Source organism: Bemisia tabaci, chromosome 6 (genome assembly GCF_918797505.1).
Source record: "Bemisia tabaci chromosome 6, PGI_BMITA_v3".
Lineage (NCBI taxonomy): Eukaryota > Metazoa > Arthropoda > Insecta > Hemiptera > Aleyrodidae > Bemisia > Bemisia tabaci.
In genome coordinates this window covers 51,069,224-51,089,238 of record NC_092798.1, presented here as the reverse complement: position 1 = coordinate 51,089,238, position 20,015 = coordinate 51,069,224, and the positions used below count along the sequence as shown (strand labels likewise).

The following is a 20,015-nucleotide window of genomic DNA, read 5'->3' as shown; positions in this document are numbered from 1 at the left end:
TGCGCTCAAGTAGAGTTAAAATTTCAAAAAATTTCCGGAACTTTAAAATGCATAAAACTGGGTGATTTTTAGGCAGAAATTGAAGGAAGATTAGCGCCACAAGTGCCTCGAGATGCGCTCAAGTAGAGTTAAAATTTCGAAAATTTTCCGAGGGGAGCCCCCCGAAGTCCCCCCTGAGCTGGGGGTATTCCATACCCCCCGGTGGTGGGAGGCCAGGCCCCCCCTAGCAAAAGGACCTAGCTACGCCTATGCTCTTCGATCGGGTAACCCTCAATCTTCAATGTAAAAGTTTCAAGTACACTCACTAGGATATCTTGCGCTTAGCTGAGAACTATGTCTGCATGCTAAGGTAGAGGTTATTTTTTTTGTAACTCTGCCTTTTTTCCCTGGACAATACGCTCATTTAAAAAAATATATATGCATTTCTCAGTTTTTTTAAGAATAGTTCTTAATAGTCTGCAGAAGACTGCAGGTTGGATTATTTTTTAAAAGAATCTGTTCAGTGCTCTTTTCCTTAGCATAGCAGCAATACCATGATGGGATTTATTTTTCAAATCCAATACTACTATGAGTAAATGAAACAAATTGAAAAATCATTTGCTTTCACCAATGCATGTATCGTTAAAGAAGGCGTTTATATTTCGCCAATGTATACCGCCTTTGCGATCGTTTCGAACCTGCTCGATACAATAACCGAGTCCCTTAGTTCCTTACCGAAAAGTGACTACCGCGAACTTCTGAGATTTTCCAAAGCGTGTAAAAAGTTTATTTATCCGTCAATAATTATGATTTAAAGTTGTTTCTCATTCTGGGGCTCTCTAGTTTATGTGCAGTGAATACCAAGAGTCTACGTTACTTGGTTTTCTTAAAAAAAGCCTAAGAGTACGACGCGCTGATTTAAAATATGCATATATAAGCAGAATCAAGCGAATTGATTCGAGGATGGCTGAGCAGGTCGGCACTCTCGGAATGAGAATTTAACTCCTCCGCTTTGTTCAGAACGTTGCTTTGACAGATCTCCAAACCTCTGTTATACTTTTCAAAAGTTGGTACCCGTGCTCTGATAGTGCTGTTCATCTGACAACAATGTCAGTGTCAGCTGATAATAATATTTTTATCATATGAGGTTAATAAAAAGTTTTCAGTCAGTCTTTGACATCCTGAATAATTGTCTTGGTATTTATTTACTAATTTTACAGAATTATATTTTATTTCTTATTAAAACTAAGAAATACAGTGCAATCTGTGTAAGTGCAATCTGTGATGAGCCTCGAGACTCATTAGACCATTAGCTAAACGTGGCTCATACAGGAATCCACTTACCCCTCTCTTCCCCACGCTCCTGATCACTGCGTCGGCGTCTCGACGAACAATAGCTAATGACGGTCGCCAAGCTAGGCCGGGATCCTCAGCTCCTCGCCCAATTACTTACGCTTCATTAACCATTTCACCGTCACGCTAGGATTCGCCCAATTTTCGAAAAAAATTGTTTCGCGAGTTTTTAGCAATTTTTTCCTTACTCTCCGTTGAAACACGAATTAAAAGAGGTCTCATTCATAAAAATCGGCCAAATAGAAGAGAAGTTACAGTATTCGAAATCCGAAGAAATCAACAAAACTTCTCCAAACAAAAAATAAAATGAAGGGGGAAAAAAAGAAATGTATAAATTACAATTTAATATGATTGACCTCAGAATGTGACAAGCAATTCAATTATAAAAAGGAGAAAAAATTGAGTGAAATTACAAAAAATTAGCCTCTTGCAAGGGGCTTCCTTGTATGAGTTTTGACCTGAAGACAAGTAAATCCCGTTACATTATTAAAACGAAATTGACTCCATAGTTTAATGCCTTAGTTTCTTGAATACGATTATTTTAAGCTCTCGAAAATTTATACCAGCAATTTTACCCATGGGGTGATTTCCTGAGAGCTGATAATATCACGAATTTCTCATAGAGCCCTTCAAAAATGGCTTGCTTTTTGGGCAGCCGATTCGGCCATCAAACCGGGGTTTAAATGGAAGCTGATAATAACACAAAGCTCTGAGAAAAATTTTGAGATGAGTATAGGAACGGTTTGTAAATTACGAGGAGAGGCGGGCATTCTGTTCAGCATATCGATACATAAGTATTTTCACACGTAGAATTTAATTTTCACGTCAGGGAGTCGACATATTTTGATTTTTTCGATTTTATACGGAAAATGTATGGTTTTTCGGGATTGAAATTACTTACAATTGTTTCATGAAAAATGAATGCACCCAAAATGACTATAGCATTTTGACTTTCACATACGTGCACTCACTAAATCGATTGGTAAATTCAAAGAGTGGGTACATCGACCTGGTATATCAAGTTTCTGCAATTTTTCACGGCAAATCGGTAGATTTTCGGGATGTGGATTGCTTACTTTCAATTCATGAATGAATAAAGCATGGACATGGTTAAGCTTCTTTGCATGAAAAGACGTTTAAAATAAAAAAATCAAGACATATTTAATACAATTGCATTTATATCGAGTAAATCTCTTTTCAATAATATAACGGGATTTATAATACCGGTGATTTGGGTATTTTAGCCCAAAAATACCTTTAAATCGACTTTATCTTCTAGGAGTTCGACAGAATTTTTCCTTTCTTCGCTTAAATTTTTCCGTAGCACTTTTCTTCAAGAATCTGATAAGATTTTGCTTGAGGCAGATCAAAAAACTTAAATTTGTTCGAATAGCTTTCTAGATTCACAATACACGGTCTCGTCAAGGTGCGTCGTTGACCTTGCACTGTTGGATCGTGAATTCTCTTGTTGTGCTGCTTGCCTTTTTTGAAATCTCTGTAAATGAAAACTAAAGGGGTTGATATGTGCGAGTTAATGACGCGCCTTATCAACACATTGTGTTGGATTTTTTTTTTCCAACACATTTTAAGTTTTTTTTGTGATTTCATTCGTGTTATGATACTATCCTAGCCTGGTTCTTATAAAAAAAAAACTGAACCGGATCAAAAATTGATGAAAATAGAGGAGTTTTTACAAAAACCGAAAAATGCGCGCGCTGTCTCTTTAAGGGCAAATTATTTGAGTTTTTTCCACGGAAAAAGGCCTGGAAAACCTGGAAAAGTCAGGGATTTTTCTTTCCAAAATTGGCTGGGAACCCTGATTTTCAAATTTGGTGATCGAATCTATAACCGAGCGCTAATTCGGTTTCGTCCGGCGGTCGAAATGGCTGAAAGATGAATTTAAAATCGATATTAACATCTGGTACTGTGGAGAATTATATTATTTTTCCCCAGAAAATCCCGGGGAAGTGATAGAAAACTTCGGTTTCTCATCAGGGAATGAGCTCCTGAAAATCAAGGAAGAATCAGGGAATGAGCATGGTCAAAAATTCTAGACACCACTTGTTTAACTCGGTCCACTTTTTGCTGTTGCTAATGTGGTTTAAAAATTAGAAGAAAGTAAAAACTGGGGTATAAATCAGCAATTTTCCTACGTTTGACGGGGTCAAGGAGAACAGTACATTTCGACAGTGAAACTACCAGACCGCGTATCTCGTTTGCGTTGTTTAAAAATCTCCGTTCCCGTTTTAAATATTCGAAGGCGAGCAAATTAAGATCATACCTCGAATTTTTCACAAATTTTCTTCGCACAGAGAAGAAAACATGACTTTTCAGTTTTTTCCCTTCCATCACGAAGATTCCAGGCTTAAACTGAATTTCAGCACTCAATGACAAAATCAACAATCTCACCAAATGTTGTTCAAGTTGGGTTTGATTATGCGAGGCAACTAAACTAACTCTCCGGTAACGCGTGAGGTATCACGCGGTATTGAAGGAGTTATCGCGAGTCGCATGCATGCGGCTACCGCTTGGTTACTTAGCGCTCTCGGGAGTTTTTGCTTTATCATTAGATTACGCAGTGACAGATGTTGTGAGGAATTTCCAGCTTTCACGAGAACATTCTAGTATCAAAATCTTGAGTTGGTTAAGTGATGGAGCTCTTGGAGCCAAAAAAGGTAGGCAATCTATAAATTCAAATTATCCAGAGTGATTTATAATCACAATTGTTGGGAACTGTCGTTGGTAAAGCACATATTTGACTTAGTTTTTGCATAAACTTACTCATTTTTGCGGAAGAATGCTTCACGTAAGAATTTTCTCGTCAATTTTCGTCTGATATTGGAGTCTAAGGATTGACAGTGACATTTTTCGTTTTCAAAGGTTACCTACCCTTTTGGGCGCTAAGAGCTACATGTCGACGGTGAAAGTCGGCAATCACATAACTCGTTTGCGGTGTCTGAAAATCTCCGCCTCTACGTCATTTTTATAAAGGAGAACAAATTGATATTATTTCTTGAAGTTTTTGCAGAATTTTCTTCGCATTGAGAAGAAAAATCATGACAGTTTTAAAGAATTGCCGTTGAGTAGTTTTCCATTTAAAAAATAAAGTATGACAGGAAGTCTGCGACGTCGCAAACCGAGTTATGTGATTGCCGACTTTCACCGTCGATATTTCGAGATGTCCATACTCTCCCTATACAGGCACTCTAGGTACCCTAGGTTGAAATTCCGATTCCCAGCGTTACGAACGGTCGCTTACGTTAAAGTTCAACAAGAAAACGTCAATTTCCCCTTCTTTCCCTCCGAGCACGTTACATTCAACTCGAACGCCCAGCCCGAAGTGGGGGAAAAAATCCCTCCTCTCGGTTAAGATTGGGCGCGGAGAAACGGTCCGCTTAAACGCCCGACAACTTGGAGTGTGTCAGGGCAATTGGGCAGAGTTCAACGTAATATCAACTGCCGCGACCGCCGGCCCGCCGGGGGGAGTCAAATCCCGGATTACGGGGAGGAAGGCGAGGGGAGGAAACCGCGGGGAGGGGGTGGGGGGCGCAGCGAAAATGAACGGGGATCTCGGACCAGTCGCGGTCGGCGAGGGAAAAAACCTCACGGTGAGTAAATATGTGTGAGCGAATGTCAGCTTGTAAGATATTTGAAATCAAGAAACTTAATATTAAAAACCAAACAAAATGGACCGGAACGCGTCGCGGAGAGCGGAACGCCGGGGGGGGGGGGGGGGGGGGCGCTGAAAGGCGAAGTCGGAAGAACCCTCCGCAAATGAAAGGAGAAAAAAAGGAGCCCCCTCCGCGCGCGAGTCAACCTCAATTTTCGCCGCGGACCGGCGCACAGTAGATCTAGAGTCCCTTTTATACTGAGAATCAAGACAATGCGAATCCATTTCTGATTGGTTAACCGGATTTTAGGCCTTCACAGCGTCACAAACGGGAATAAAGATTACATTTTCACCAATTGCAAAGATTATAATCTGGAATGGACCGAAGAATTTCGGGTTCGACAAGGAACAAACGGAATGAAAGAAGGAACGGAGAAAGGAATGTAAGAATGAGCCGATCAAAGATTACGAAAAACGATCAATTTCTGTAATCTTTATTCCCGTTTGTGACTCCATGAGGGGTGTTGTCTTGACTCTCAGTATAAAGGGACTCTAAGTAGATCCACTGAAATAGATAAGTCGGACATGAAAAATTTGACTAAAACTGCGAAATTCGATGTTTGTTGCGTCACATTTTAAATTTCAAGGGGTGATTTTGGAAGGAAATGTCACGAAGAAACTATTGGAACCACTTTTAGAACCTCAAAGTTCTGTATGAACGGAGCTGAAATCGTTTAAAGTTTCCGAATTTTGTCCGACCTCCCCTATTGACTCGGTCCACCGTGCGGCGGGGCGGGGGAAAGACGCTCGATCCTCGCGGGGGCGGAAAAAAATAATATCCAGCTCCTTAAAACGTTGTTTTTTCCGCGGGACCTTAAATTATTTTTCATTTGAATATTGATATCGGGGCCCCGGTTTCCCTTTTCGGGACGTTTGTTTTTGTTGATTTTTCGAGCACCCCCCCCCCCCTCCCGGCGTCGGGTCCTGTAACATCTTGAGTTGATAAATTTTCAGATTTCTCCCCCCGGCGAAGGCGAGGGTCGGGAAGGTGGAGGGTCCTGGCGCGGTCTCGCAGGGTGTCTTTTTTTTTGCCACTTTAGAGTTCAACGTGCAATCATCTTCGCCCCGTTTCAAATGAATATTTCATTGCGACGGGAACGTTTGAATGATAAGTTTCGGAGTGTGACCCTGTGCCCTTATTTTTCCGCGCGGCCCGGAGTCGGGATATTATGACGTGCCGACGCGAAGACTCCGCCAACGGCTTTTCCGATTTTCCACGTAACAGCTTTTCCGTTTTATTTTGGTTCGGTGCGAGAGAACGGAAGTGTCATCTAGGTTGAACCCTCAGGAGGGAGCATAAGGTGTTGAAAGGATGTGAAATTTGATTGGGAAAAGGGGATGAAAAACCTCAAGAAATCTCAAAAAATTCCCTGAAACTGATGAATGTTGAAGTAAAGGTTCAGAACAGGATAAAATTAAGGTTTGAAAAAATTAAAACATCTTAAATGCAGGTGGATTGGATGTGGTTGTTTCATTGATTTTTACGTCATAAAGTGTACAAAAAATTTTCGTTGTGCCTTATAGGAAACTTTCATTGAATAAATAAACAAATGAAAAAGAATGTATTCAGGGTCCAAAAAAGTTGTTTTTAACCATTAGCTTAAAAGTGACCCTTGACCATCTACACATTATTTAATCTCGCATGGTCCTCTACAATAAATGCAATGAATTCGAAGCACTTCAACTGTTGCAGTTAAACTCAGCGTGAAAACTTAAATGGGTACTCTGAGAGAACACGATTTTTTGTCGATTTCGAACTCAAGTTTGGGCTTTCGTTTCGGTAATATAGCATCGCGTCCATGATATTGGACTCCATACCCTTATAATGCTGAGAAATTCATCGCGTCCAGATCTTGGACTCCATGCTCTTTTCGATAAGGAATAGTTTTTTTTTGAAAAATCAAAATGAGCATAGTGTCCAAACCCGTGATGAGCATACGTGATGACATTTGAAAGTAGACGAGCATACAGTCCAAAAATTCATCCATACAATTTTGGTGAGGTAAAAACGAAAAAAAAACTGTATTTTCATAGAAAATTGTGAATTGGTTAGGTAAGCTCAGGTTAGGGTATATTAAGGTAAGGTTAAGATAGGCTTAAGTTAGATTAGGTAAGAAAAGTATGCGATTTTCCATCGAAATGAAGAATGGATGGACATTAAAACTAACGAAAGCCTGTTATTGGACTCCATGCTCAAGCAAAGAAATGAAAAGGTCAGCGATGAGCATGGAGTCCAAGATCATGGACGAGAGGAGCAGGCAAGTAAATCAAGGGTGAGCATGGAGTCCAATATCTTGGACACAATGATATGTAATCTTGGTCTCGAGGCTGAAACATGTAACATGTCCACCTGTGCCGTTTGAAACGGAAAGCTTAAAAAACTCATATTTCCTACGCAGACTGTGAAGTTGGGAGTGTATTTCAGACTTTCTCAGTGCGCTCATCGTGATTTTTTAGTGTATTTTCCGAAAGGAAATACACTATTGCATTTTTTTAACTCATTTTCTATAAGAAACAACTTTTCTTATTACTCTAAGTATGGTACACGGACTTTATGTCCACTTTTTTTACGTCCACAGACTTTTCGTCCACAATTTTTACGTCCACAGTTCTAAAGCCCACACTATTGTTAAGTCCATTACTTAAACGTCCACTAAGTTAAGTTATGAGTTGAAAAACGCTGACTCCGCGAGTTTAAATATTAGAGCCTAACACAGAGCGGAGCGGCGTGTTAGCAGCGCAGAACGCGCACTGGCGCCTACAAACCTAACGGGATACTTCACGCATTGCGCAACGCGTGAAGTATCCCGTTAGGTTTGTAGGCGCCTGAAGGCGCACGAAAAAACTAGTTAAAGAGGACTTTCAATTTTGACTGCATCTGTTACTGAAAAATGTTTAATTTGGCATTCGAGCGTTTCCTAGGCTCCCGCTTTGGTTTTCATCTTATCATATCCGTACAGTGTACACATGAAAATATGTTTTTATCTGCTCTGAGAGTCTGTTCTCTTTCATGACTTGATTCATGAATGAAATGTTTTTAAGAATGAAGGTAGTAGTAGTATGCATTTATTTTTGAGGTGGTTCCTGTCATTTAAATGAGAAGAATTTGAACAATTTTGGACATATTCATGGTTGGACATTAAATCATGTGGACTTAATAAAGACTGGACTTAACGTTTAGTGGACATTAATAGCGGTGGACATTTATTTAATGGACGAAAGGTAGGTGGACATAAAGTCCTGGAAGCCTAAGTATCTGAAGTTTGCAACAGGCCCATTCGATGCGAATCCTTGCCTTTTACGTATAAGTCTAAGTCCTTCCTGTTTTTTGATCCATCGTCGAGTTTCTAACGCCCACTTCACCTCAACCAGCCCCCGACGGGAAAAAATAAAGGGGACAGGGGGGGCCTTGAAACGCTGGCTCCTAACGCTGCAAGACTCGAGGCGTGAAGCCCCTCTCGACACGGATGTCATTCAACTTTAAAAAGATGCATCACTCAATCGGCCGTCAAATCGCATTCCTCTCACCGGGACTTAGCCCGAGTTCCTGAGGGATCCCGGCTCAGAATGAACCGCGCCGAGGCAGGGGTCTCGGGGTGGCGCCGCTTGCGCACGCTCCCCGCAATAATCGTATATCTCGGGAGGAGACTTATTTGTCACAATCTATTTGAGTCGCCCTACGCCCAAACCCCGCAAGCCCCCTCCCCGACGAGCCTTAAACTCCACAAGAACGAACGTATCCCAGGGCTCATCAGATAACGGAGCCGTGGGGTCGGAGCGCTCGCCGATTCATTTGCCGAGCGGATTAAAACCGCTCGAGCCTTCGCAACCCTTACATAAAATTTATACCCCTCTTTTACTTTTATTCTGTCTTTGTAATGTGCTCAGATTTTTGTCTTTTTACCATTTACCTTGTGACCTGGGCGCGCGGCTCTCGACCGCTGATCCGGTATTTAATTTACTCCTTCGCGGCGCGAGCGGGGGGGGGGGGAGGGGGCGGGGGCGCCACCAGGAGCTTAATCGGGGATTACCGCTCTGATTCGCTTGCTGTTCGCCTGATTCTCGTCCTCGTCCCCTTTTCGAGGGGCGCTCTCGCCCTCCGCTTATTGCTTTTTAACTTCTATTACCCTCCGCCCCCCCCCCCCCGCAGACGGAGCCCCGGAGCGACTCTTCGCGCCGCTTAACCGCTACGCCGTACAGTGGATCGGGTCAGTAGGACACTGAAAAAAAAATCTCGGTGTATTTACTAAGAAAAGGGTAAAATTACCAAGAATTCAGGGTTCTATTTGATCCCAGTTCTTCTTGGTAAAATTACCATTTATGGAATTGGTAACTTTACCGAGAAATCTCGGTAAAATTATTGAACTTTCTCGGTAATTTTACTGGACCTTGGTTAAAACGCCAATATTTTTTATCGACTGTGGTAGAATTACCGAGATAAAATGGCAAAGTTACCGGGAATTGATTACCAATAAAAGTGGTATTCTTACCTGAAAAAAAACAGTAAAAATACCGGTTTTTAGGTAAGCTTACCAGTCTGTCTTGTTAAAATTACCAATAATCGGTAAAAAAAGTGAGATGGTAAAGGTACCAACGGACCTTGGTAAAGACGCCGAGAATTTTTTTTCAGTGGAGAGGTCGGACAAAATTCGGAAACTTTAAACGCTTATAACTCCGTGTATACAAAACTTAGAGGTTCTAAAAGTCGTTTCATTGGTTTCCTCGTAAAAGTTTCTTCGAAAAGCACCCCTTGAAGTTCAAAATGTGACGAAATAAACATCAAAATGTGGAGTTTCAGTCGGAAATTTCTTGTCCGACCTCGCTGACTGACTTGATCCACTGTGCGCCGTTCATTTCGACCTCTTTCCGGGACCCACGCACTCCTCGCACTTGTCGTTTGTCGACAATGAAATGGACGTATTTCAATCGAAAGGAACCGTATCTATTCTGATACGAGCCCACAGCGGGCCGATTATTGAAATTGATAGACAAAGCCATAGACAAAGAAGACAAAAGAGATTTGGAGCGATCCTATTGGTGGAAGCGGGTGGTTGCAATGGGCAAAGGAGGTAGGCAATAGACTAACTAACGGCAACCCACGAGGGACCCGATAGTTAGTCCATCATTTTCTCCCTCAGTCTATAGGACTCACCCATTTTAACCAATAGGATTGCTCCAAACTCCCTATGTCTTATTTGTCTATCGCTTTGTCTATCAATCTCAATAATCAGCCTGCAGATCCATAAACCATGGTATGCCCTACCGCGGTAGATTATGTCATTTGCTGTGTATTTCGATGAGTGACATTTGTGTGGCATTGGGCGTAAAAGTTCCGCGTCTTGACGAATTTTATTATTTTTTTCTAATCTTTAAGAATGGACCATCACAACACGATTTCGTGACTAATTGCGCAACTGACCCATAGACTGATCTAGTGACTACGTCTTTCGATATAATATCGAACTTTTAATTCAAACCGAAACAAACTGACAGTATAATCTCGTTTACAAATTCTTCGCGAAGTATTGTGTAGATTTATTAAAATTTAGCCATTGACCGGTCATAAAACAATTAAGGACTCATTAAACACGAGAAATTTAGATTTGTAATAAACACTTAGACGCGTTTTACCACCATAGCGCAAAGGGCGCGAATCAGATACAAGGTTATGGGTTTTTTTTTACATATGAAGCATGAAGTAGCCCCTAAATCACACAGGAAAAAAAGTGAAGTTGATTTAACATTCTGGACGTAAAAAAAAATTCGCGAGAACTCATGAAAATGCTGAATTAACCGCCACAGCAGTTACTTCAGCAATGCCATGATGTAAAACTAACTGCTGGAGCGGGTAATTCAGTATTTTGTGAGTTCTTGCACACTTTTTTTACATCCAGAATTTGAAATCAACTTCATTTTTTTTTTTCCGGTGCAAGCTATTTCAAAGGAAATGAAGATGTTGCATGTGTGAAGGATTTGCGATTTGACCATTGATTCTTATGTAAAAGTTCGCGAGAAACACGATGGTGCCACTGGTTTTCTCTGAAATCAACTCCCAAGCTCAAAAAAAGCTCTCAAAGTGAGGCCAAAATGGAGGGGATATCCCACCCTACCCTGAGAGTCCACCTCTACATCAAAACAAACTCTCCATGCAAAGATAGGGAGCAAATACATTAGCAGGGTTGCCACTTTATTCGGGGACTCCAAAACTGAAAACACGGCAACCCTGCTAATGTATTTGCTCCCTATCTTTGCATGGGGAGTTTTTTTTTATGTAGAGGTGGACTCTCAGGGTAGGGTGGGATATCCCCTCCATTTTGGCCTCACTTTGAGAGCTTTTTTTGAGCTTGGGAGTTGATTTCAGAGAAAACCAGTGGCACCATCGTGTTTCTCGCGAACTTTTACATAAGAATCAATGGTCAAATCGCAAATCCCTCACACATGCAACATCTCCATTAAGAAAAAAATTGGAGTATTTATTCGGCGGAAATTTGGCAGCGTCCATAGGTACATACGCCGTTTTCCCGCCGTTCGGGAGCATGCGAGTCGCGGAGAACACGTACGCGGTATCTGGTGTTTCCCTATGTGGAGTCACGTTTCTATTAACACTCCCGCGCCCGAACGCCCGACGGCCCTCACCCCCTACTCGCCGGACCCCTCCAAACTCCAAAACCCCCTCCTACCCCCCCCCCCTCACCCCCGGCCCACGGCCAATCCCGACCTCCGTTTCCCTAATCTTTCTTTCGATTAATTGCCCCAGCAGAAAGCAGAGCCCCGCGAATTACCGTCTATTAAGACGGTATCAAACAATTATGTTTGATTCCGCTCCTTACGAGCACTTCAATTGAAAACAGGAGGGATTGGGGGCAGGGGTGGGGTGGGGTGGAGTAGGTATGGGGTGGGGGTGAGGAGCCCCCTCCCTAACCCGAGACGAGGACACCGCTTTTTAATCGCGGCGAAAAACAAAACTAGCCTCTCTGGAAAGCCCTCGAGAAAGGAAGGCGGAAACTCGGAGAAATCTCTGCGAAGACAGCTGCTCGCAAAGGAGAAGCGAGGAGTTGGCGGATGAAACGGGCGTGCGAAAAACGCTTCTGTTTCCGATGTTTGCGAAATTCCCACCGGGAACTCGCTATTAATTGAACCGAGTTTTGATTAATTTAATCCCCCTCCCGCCCGGGCCGCCTATACCTTCCGGATTTATCGGCGTGGACTAGTGTGGGGAGTCGCAATCGCAATGGATGCTTTTCAAGTTTCCCTCGAGCTTATTCCGTGTCCTGGAAGCTTTCTTTGATCCAAGAGATCTAGCATCACCACATATGGATCGCATTTAGCCATAGAGAAAAATTACCGTTAGTTAGTGTACAACTTACCTCCTTTATCCATTGCAACAAACCCACTTCCCCAATAGGATCCCACCATATCCTTTTTGTTTTCATTATCTATAGCTTTGTCTAACCATTCAATAATCGGCCCGCTGCGGACTGATTGTTGAAACTGGTATAGAAAGTGATAGATGAAGAAGACAAAAATGATATAGAACGATCCTATTGGTGGAAGCGGGTGGTTGCAATGGACAAATGATGTACCTAGGTAATAGACTAACTAACGGCAACCCACAAGACACTCTGTAGTTAGTCCATAATTTCCTCCCATCGTCTGTAAGAACCACCCATCACAACCAATAGGATGGCTCCATACTCCGAATGTCTTCTCTGTTAATCGTTTTTTCTATCAATTTCAACAATCAGCCAGCTGACAGCGGAAGCGGGCCTTCTGGCTTCTATGTCATTCCCGAGAAGCTAGTGCGCCCGCGTCAATGTGTTGCAAGCTCTAGGAAATCCAGAACGCCTTCAATATTTTGTGTATGCAATGCGGTCAGCTTTTGAGCACTTATAGTTGCATCCAGTTGTTGATTCACTTCACAATATTGAATAGAAAGCTCTATTTCTCCATTACATCCAATAGGATGGCTCCATACTCCTCATGCCTTCATTGTCTACAGCTTTGTCTATCAATTTCAATAATCGGCCGGCTGGTAAGTCCATCGGCAGTTTGCACGGCTGCATCCGGATGGAAGAACGCGTGTTGAACCCGCATCGGAATACTCGGGATGTGCCGAAAGTCCAGTTCTGACACTGCTTTCGGTCTCTTTATCCGCTTAGCATAATGCTCAGACGGATCCGAGCCAAGTTAACTCGGCTGAATTTCCACTCGACTCCCGGCTCGCGGGGCGGGGGCGGGCATTAGCGACCCACCGACCGGTAACGTGCGAGGTAGGTGGAAGGTGCACCTATAGCCCCGAATTCGGCGAATTATTTCATCGTTCCTTCGACACAACCGCGTATCTCGACTCCCACATGAGCCCTGGAGAGCATTGGATATTATGGAGAGTAGGGCTCGTGTGGGGATTAAGATGCGGCGTTGCGTCGGAGGAGCGACGATTTGTGGGCCAAGTTGAAGTCCCGGGCGCGCACTCTAATAGGCTAATCGGCGGAGTAATGCAGAGCGATTCCACTTGGAGGTTAAATCCTTGGCTTAAAACTTGTGCAGCATCGGCGCGGCCCAGTTCGTTGGGAGCTCAAGCTCCTTTCGATTTGTGCGCGGGATCCACGTTTCGTTCTTTGGACTCGTCGGGTTTCCATTCCGAGCCGGGCTTCGAATCGCTGGAGCCTTTGTTTTTTCCTGTCGGGTCGAGTGCCCATGCAGGGAGAGTACGGACATGTCCGTCATTCTCAGGTTAGGTCGTCAAGTTTTTTCGGCTTAAGGTGATTCGATGGACGCCATATTTTGTGTCAAAGCGGCATGCGATATATCGCATCCATTGGTTCCATTTTTTCAGCTACTCATTTTTCTCCAATTTTGAGATCGCAATTCTGTTGTCAGGAGACTATAGACTCACTTACCAATTTTAACAAAGAAACTCAACGTAATAAAGGCGTGGTTTTTTTAGAGAGAAAACATCGCATTCGATACTGATATCGAAACTGCACTCGAATGCGATATTTTCTCTCTAAAAAAACCACGCCTTTATTACGTTGAATTTCTTTGTTAAAATTGGTAAGTGAGTGCTATAGTCTCCTGACAACAGAATTGCGATCTCAAAATTGGAGAAAAATGAGTAGCTGAAAAAATGGAACCAATGGATGAGATATATCGCATGCCTTTCTGACACAAAATATGGCGTCCATCGAATCACCTTAAATGGGCAGCCAACGTGAACTCCAATGAGCTTGTTGGAAACTTCAGCTACAGCTTGAGGTAGAGTTGATTCTCGTAGAAAATGGCTCAAAAATCATGATGAGCGCATCGGGAAAGTCTGAGTACAATCCGAACTTCACAATCTATCACTCGAGGACTGACAATATTAAATGTATTTAAACAATCGATCGCTTTTTTGGATAATAGAGAATTTGCAGGTGTCTGAATTTGACGCAATTCAAGTCTAGGTGGAAACTACTGAGTGAACTGGACACGAGGATAGCATTGGTTCATGAATTGAACAATTATTGGAGAAGATATGAGAAAATGATTTAATCTGCTGAAATACAGCATGTGTTTAAATGGGAAATGCCGCCAGATAATGTCACATGGTGGTGCATTTTCTCACTTTTAAATCTATTTTAATACTTTTTCCCATAACAGAAAAAAAAATATAAAAAATACTGTGAAATCGGCTCTTTAAGCACTTTCAGATGAAGCAATAAAAAATTGCATGCAAATTCTCCATTGACAATATCGCGATTGGTTTAAGCAGTATAATAGTTTACTTCATCGGCACAATCGGGAACAATGGAATTAAGTAAATGTGTGAGAAAACCCACCAAAGCGCTTTTACCTAGTATCGCATGCAGCGACAAACACTAAACGAATCGCATTATAACGCCTGAATACAACTATTCGAGCTCCATGGATGTCCGTGTTGCATACGCACCGACGTGAAGGCGTTTTGACTGTCCGGGCACTCACCGCTTCACCAGCTCGTAGCGTGCCTCAGACCGTAGACATCGTTTACTGCTTGACAAGTTTTAACAATGACGACAACTTGCTGATGCAAGTTTAAAAAACGCAATACGATAACCAAGCTGCGAAACCACTTATATCAATTGCGATGTTTCAGAATTTCCACTTCTATTTTATTTTTTCGAAAAAAAAAAAACAAACCGAATTTAAAGCCTGAAATTAATACAGAATAGTCTGACAGAGAAGGAAAATCAAGGATGTTCGAAATTACGTTTGCTCGTTTTTCAGAGAAAAAATGAAATATGACAGGAGGTCTGCAACTTCTCAAACGGAGATTTGTGGTTTCACATTTTAGCCATCAATTGAGGGGTTTGGTGGATATAAGTGTAGTTTTTGCTATTTCGAGAAATACGTGTTTAAAGTTTCGAAATTACATGGATCTTCATGGCGGAAAGAAAGTTTAAACTGAATTTTCGGTGCTTGAAAAATTGGAATTTGGGAGAAACTTTCTCACAAAATATGCATTAGGACTAGTTTTGCTCGAAATCATTAATATCTCAATTTTTCCAAAAATTGCACTAATGCGCCTTCTCCTCCAAGCACCTCAATTATCAATGCAATGTCCCAAAATTTTTGAGGTGTTTTGAGATGTTTTTTTGTCTTCCGACAACAGTCATCAACATCGATACTCCGAATATTCGAAACATAAATTAAACAATTCAATGTGCTGGTTACACGCTCAAATTTCCATCAATTTCCGATCAAATGATGACTGGTGCGCACCATCTATCATCAAATTTCTGCGGCTTACAAAAATTTGATGGTAGATGATGGAGCTGTGGGGCTCATCCTTCATCTGATTTCCACACAACCGTGCTTATTTCACGCTTATTTCAATCATCATTTTGATCGGAATTTGACGGAACTTTGAGCGTGAAACCAGGCCACAAACGAAAGTCGGAGGGAGTTTTCTCGTAAAATGATCCTCTCTGGATTTGAATCTGGCAACGCTAGGCGTGAAATGGCTGGTCATCAATCATCCTTCCGGACTCAAGGAAGTGAAATTAAAATTTACGTCTGTTTGCGTAATGTGAAGTTGCGTGACAACAAAAGAGTGGGCCGCTCCTGCGCCTGGATGCTTGAATATCTATCTGTATCCTTGATCGATATACGCCCATCATAGCAATGATATCTACTATAGATCAGTAGCTCATTCGCTAATGATCAATTTACCGACCCGCTGCTTCTTTCTTGCGATAGTCAAAACTGTCCTCGGAATGGAACAAATCCTCTTATTTCCCAGTAAATTATTACTCTATACAGTAAAATCATACGAGTAGGTAACAGTGGCGTAGCGTGTGTTGTGATATATCCATTGATCTGCCATTTAAACCTATGGCAAAGGATCGATATACAGGGTGTTCGCAACGAACACCTTGATAATCGATTCTTTACCACAGCTTCAAATGAAGAAATATCCATGAGTGATCGTTCACGCCTCGCTACTGAAGAGTAACGCATAAATAACGATAGCCGTGGGTCTAATAATTAGACCCACACATAATTAGACACAGACCCCCTTTAATTAAAGGCCTGCAGCCTGATTGATGAAATTTTGTGGTTGTCGGATAGACATAGATGACATAGGTTAAAAGGCGGAGCGTGATCGGTCGGCTATGTCTTTTCGCTGCTTTATCGTGCCTTTGTCAGGTGGAATAGACGACATACTGTCGGAAACTTAAGAGGTGCCTTTAACTTGTCGAGAGTTCCACCCGACATAAGCACGATAAAGCAGCGATAAGACATAGCCGACCAATCACGCTCCGCCTATTAACCTATGTCACCTATGTCTACCGGATTAAAACAAAATTTCAACAATCAGGCTGCAGGATGCAACTATTCGTGTCCCCTCATTGTCGGTGTTGCATATTCAGAAATTGAAGGCGCACAGGCTGTCATGCAATCGAAGTACCGAAGAAGGCTCATGAAGCTGTATTCGTAGTATTTCCCGAAGTAGCTCCTTTCCTGAGTGAGCCCTTTAAAGTTTACATTGTGCTTAAGGGAGGTTTAAGGTCACCTTTAAGACAGCGGCGTAAAAAACACAATGTTTACTAAACATGAATAAACTGCAGCGGTTCAACCATGGAATTGGATACTCACGAATTTAAGATCGCTCTTAAAGTAGAATCATAGAAATCACAATTTTCAGAAACTCGAATAAAAGTCAGCGGTTTAGCCACAGAATGAAGATCCTCGCCAGTGATTACAATGATTTGCCTCTGCAAAAAATACGATACAAAGGAAGATACTCTGCTGGTTTGTTTTTGAGGTAGGTCCTTACCTACCTCAAAATGTATCACAACTGCAGAATGTTTTCTTTTTTATTTCATATTTTTCGCCAGGGCAAATCATTGTAATCCTTTGCGAGGATCTTACTTCTATGGTTAAACCGCTGCATTTGATTCAAGTTTCTTCAGTATTGTGATTTCTATGATTCTACTTTAAGAGCGATCTCAAACTCCCCTTAATCGCAATGTGCGCGTGCGCGCGGCTTTATGAAAAGCGCAGTTCGATTGCATGACTAACCAGTTTCAATTTGCAAGCAATTTTCAATTGCAATTTCAAGCCCTTCGATTTTTGAATTTGCAACACGCACCGACAACCAAGGAGCACGAATAGTTGCATCCAGGGGTTAGCTTAAATTCACTGCTGCCGCGCCACAGAAAAATAAGGTTATAACAACCCAGGACCGGATTTAGGCGGTGGCCACATGAGCCGCGGGCCATGGTGGCAAATTTTGCAATTTTTTCAAATGTGGGTATCAAAGAACAATCGGATTCAGAAAAAAAAAATTACAAAAATAATTTCCGATGATTCAATCATGATTTAAGATCCAATGGACGTATTTATGCTAAAAAGAACTATGTCTCATGCAAATCCTATGCACATAGTTGCTTTTAGTATAAATATATCCCAATGGAATTGGATCCGGAGCCCGTCATAGGCTAGGATTTGCGTGGATTTACGGGAGGGGGGAGGAGGGGCCTTTCCTCGATCGTCCAGACTCCGGGAACCGTTCGAGCGCCCCGAGCAAAATAATTGAAAGAGAATGAGGCAACGATTTAATAGTCATTTCCCACTGAAACTTAGAGCAGAAAATGGAGGAGAGTTGATTAAAGCTGGGACAAAAAGAGAAAAGTTTAGAGGGGGTCATAACTAATATTGAAACCGATCCGAGCGGTGATGATAAAGCCCCCCCCCCCCCCCCGCCCCCACTTCTCGTATCCGCCGCCTTTTGTAGGGCTCTAAACTGCCGTGATAAAGGAAAACAGCGTATGAACATCCGAATGTCGCCAAATTTTCACGGTTAGAAACTGTTGCTTTCGAGAGAGGACATGAATGTTTTCCCACGAAATTTTTACATACCCTGGATCAAATTACGAAGAAAATCCCGCGAAAAATTCAATTGAAAAAATCCACGAGTTTTACCGAAAATGTGCGTTACACCAATAGAACTTTGAAAACGATCGGATGTAAGTAAGGCGTTTTCCCCTAGACAGCATAGTTGTCAGATTGTTCTGAAAAATCATCACTGTCCCCCTTATTTAAATCCGTATAAATTATACACACTTTATTGCACAACCTGGCAACCTTGTAGGCGGTAAAAGTTTCTGATTTTGATGCAATGGACCCCCAAGAACGACCGGCGCGTCAAGTGTTAAGAAGGTCCAGCGCTCAATAATAATTCCTGCTCGCCAATGGCGATCTCGTAAGTTGGCAATAATGTTTTCCCTCCATTTATAAATTCATTCAAAATATCGATTTTAGGTTCATATCGCCGAGAATCGATCGTTTTACATAAACTAAAACTAAGGAAAAACAGTGTTGCCACTTTCAAGAATTGCAACTGCTGCGCGTGATATTTTTACTTAAATATCAGGGGGTTTCCTTAGGATTGCACATGCATCCTGAATCCTTACTCGGAAAAAAGACATCGGGTCTATGGTATTATGTGCATTTTTCAATAGAAAAAAAACAGTTTTACGTGAGGCTTGGCTTGATCTCACCGTCTTCTTCTGAGGACACCGTGAGACATGCTCGGAGTCCCCACCCCCCTCCGCTCCACCAAATATTTTATGTATAATTCTTGCACGGTTATTAATTCGTTATCATCATTACTATAACCTTTCGGACCCGGTAAATTTTCTTTTTCATCTCAGTTCGTTTTACCACTCCACTAAGATTATTTCTATGATTTCTAGAGCTTCTAGAGCTATAGACAGGCGGTACTCTCTAGATGAGCCCTCTCTATTCCTAGACCTAGACTAGACTAGATCTATTCCTAGACTAGATACGACCCTGATTTTTTTAAAACTGTGCGATAAAGTTGTGGATACTCCCATCTAAATAATATAAATCTTCGTTTTTTGTCCCAGTCAGCAGGACCGGATTTAGGGAGTGGCCACATGGGCCCAGACCCATGGCGGCAAATTTGCAATTTTTTTGAATGTAGGTATAAAAAAATCTGATTCAGAAAAAATATTACAAACGAAAAAAGGCGACAAAATCTCTCATTTCCTGAGAGTATAGTAATTTCTAATTTTGTCGTCTTTTGGTGATACAATAGACAGCACCTTCAATTAGTCGAGTTAAGAGAGAAACCAAACACGCAATTTGGCCTGGAGCGGCGAGGCGCAGAGAGCGATGATGACGAGGGCTTGAGATGAAAAGGGGAAGCCCTCGGCGCGGCGCGGCGGTCAGCATGTAACACATATTAGCGCCTACAAGACTGCATGAATACTGCACGCATTGCGTCAAACACAGTACGGTTAGCGTGAAACGCATAGCGCCTACAAGACTGCATGAATACTGCCGGACAAATGATTTTCATGATTTTTGCAGATGGATGGAAGATACAGACCTTAAATGGACCGCGTTAAGCAGAAAGGAAGGAACCAAGCCGCATCAGCTATTGCCAAAAATCGGGCAATTTAATTTTTCACATGAAAACTGTTGTGAGGTTTTTTGTGCAAATTTCAGTGAATTTTGTACATAG

General features: G+C 42.1%; 1 protein-coding gene across 2 annotated transcripts in view; it reads left to right on the top strand.

Moving 5' to 3' along the window:
- The window catches only part of LOC109034758 (lachesin), a 252,465-nt gene that overhangs the window by 202,613 nt on the left and 29,837 nt on the right, over positions 1 to 20,015 (top strand). The window lies entirely within an intron of this gene.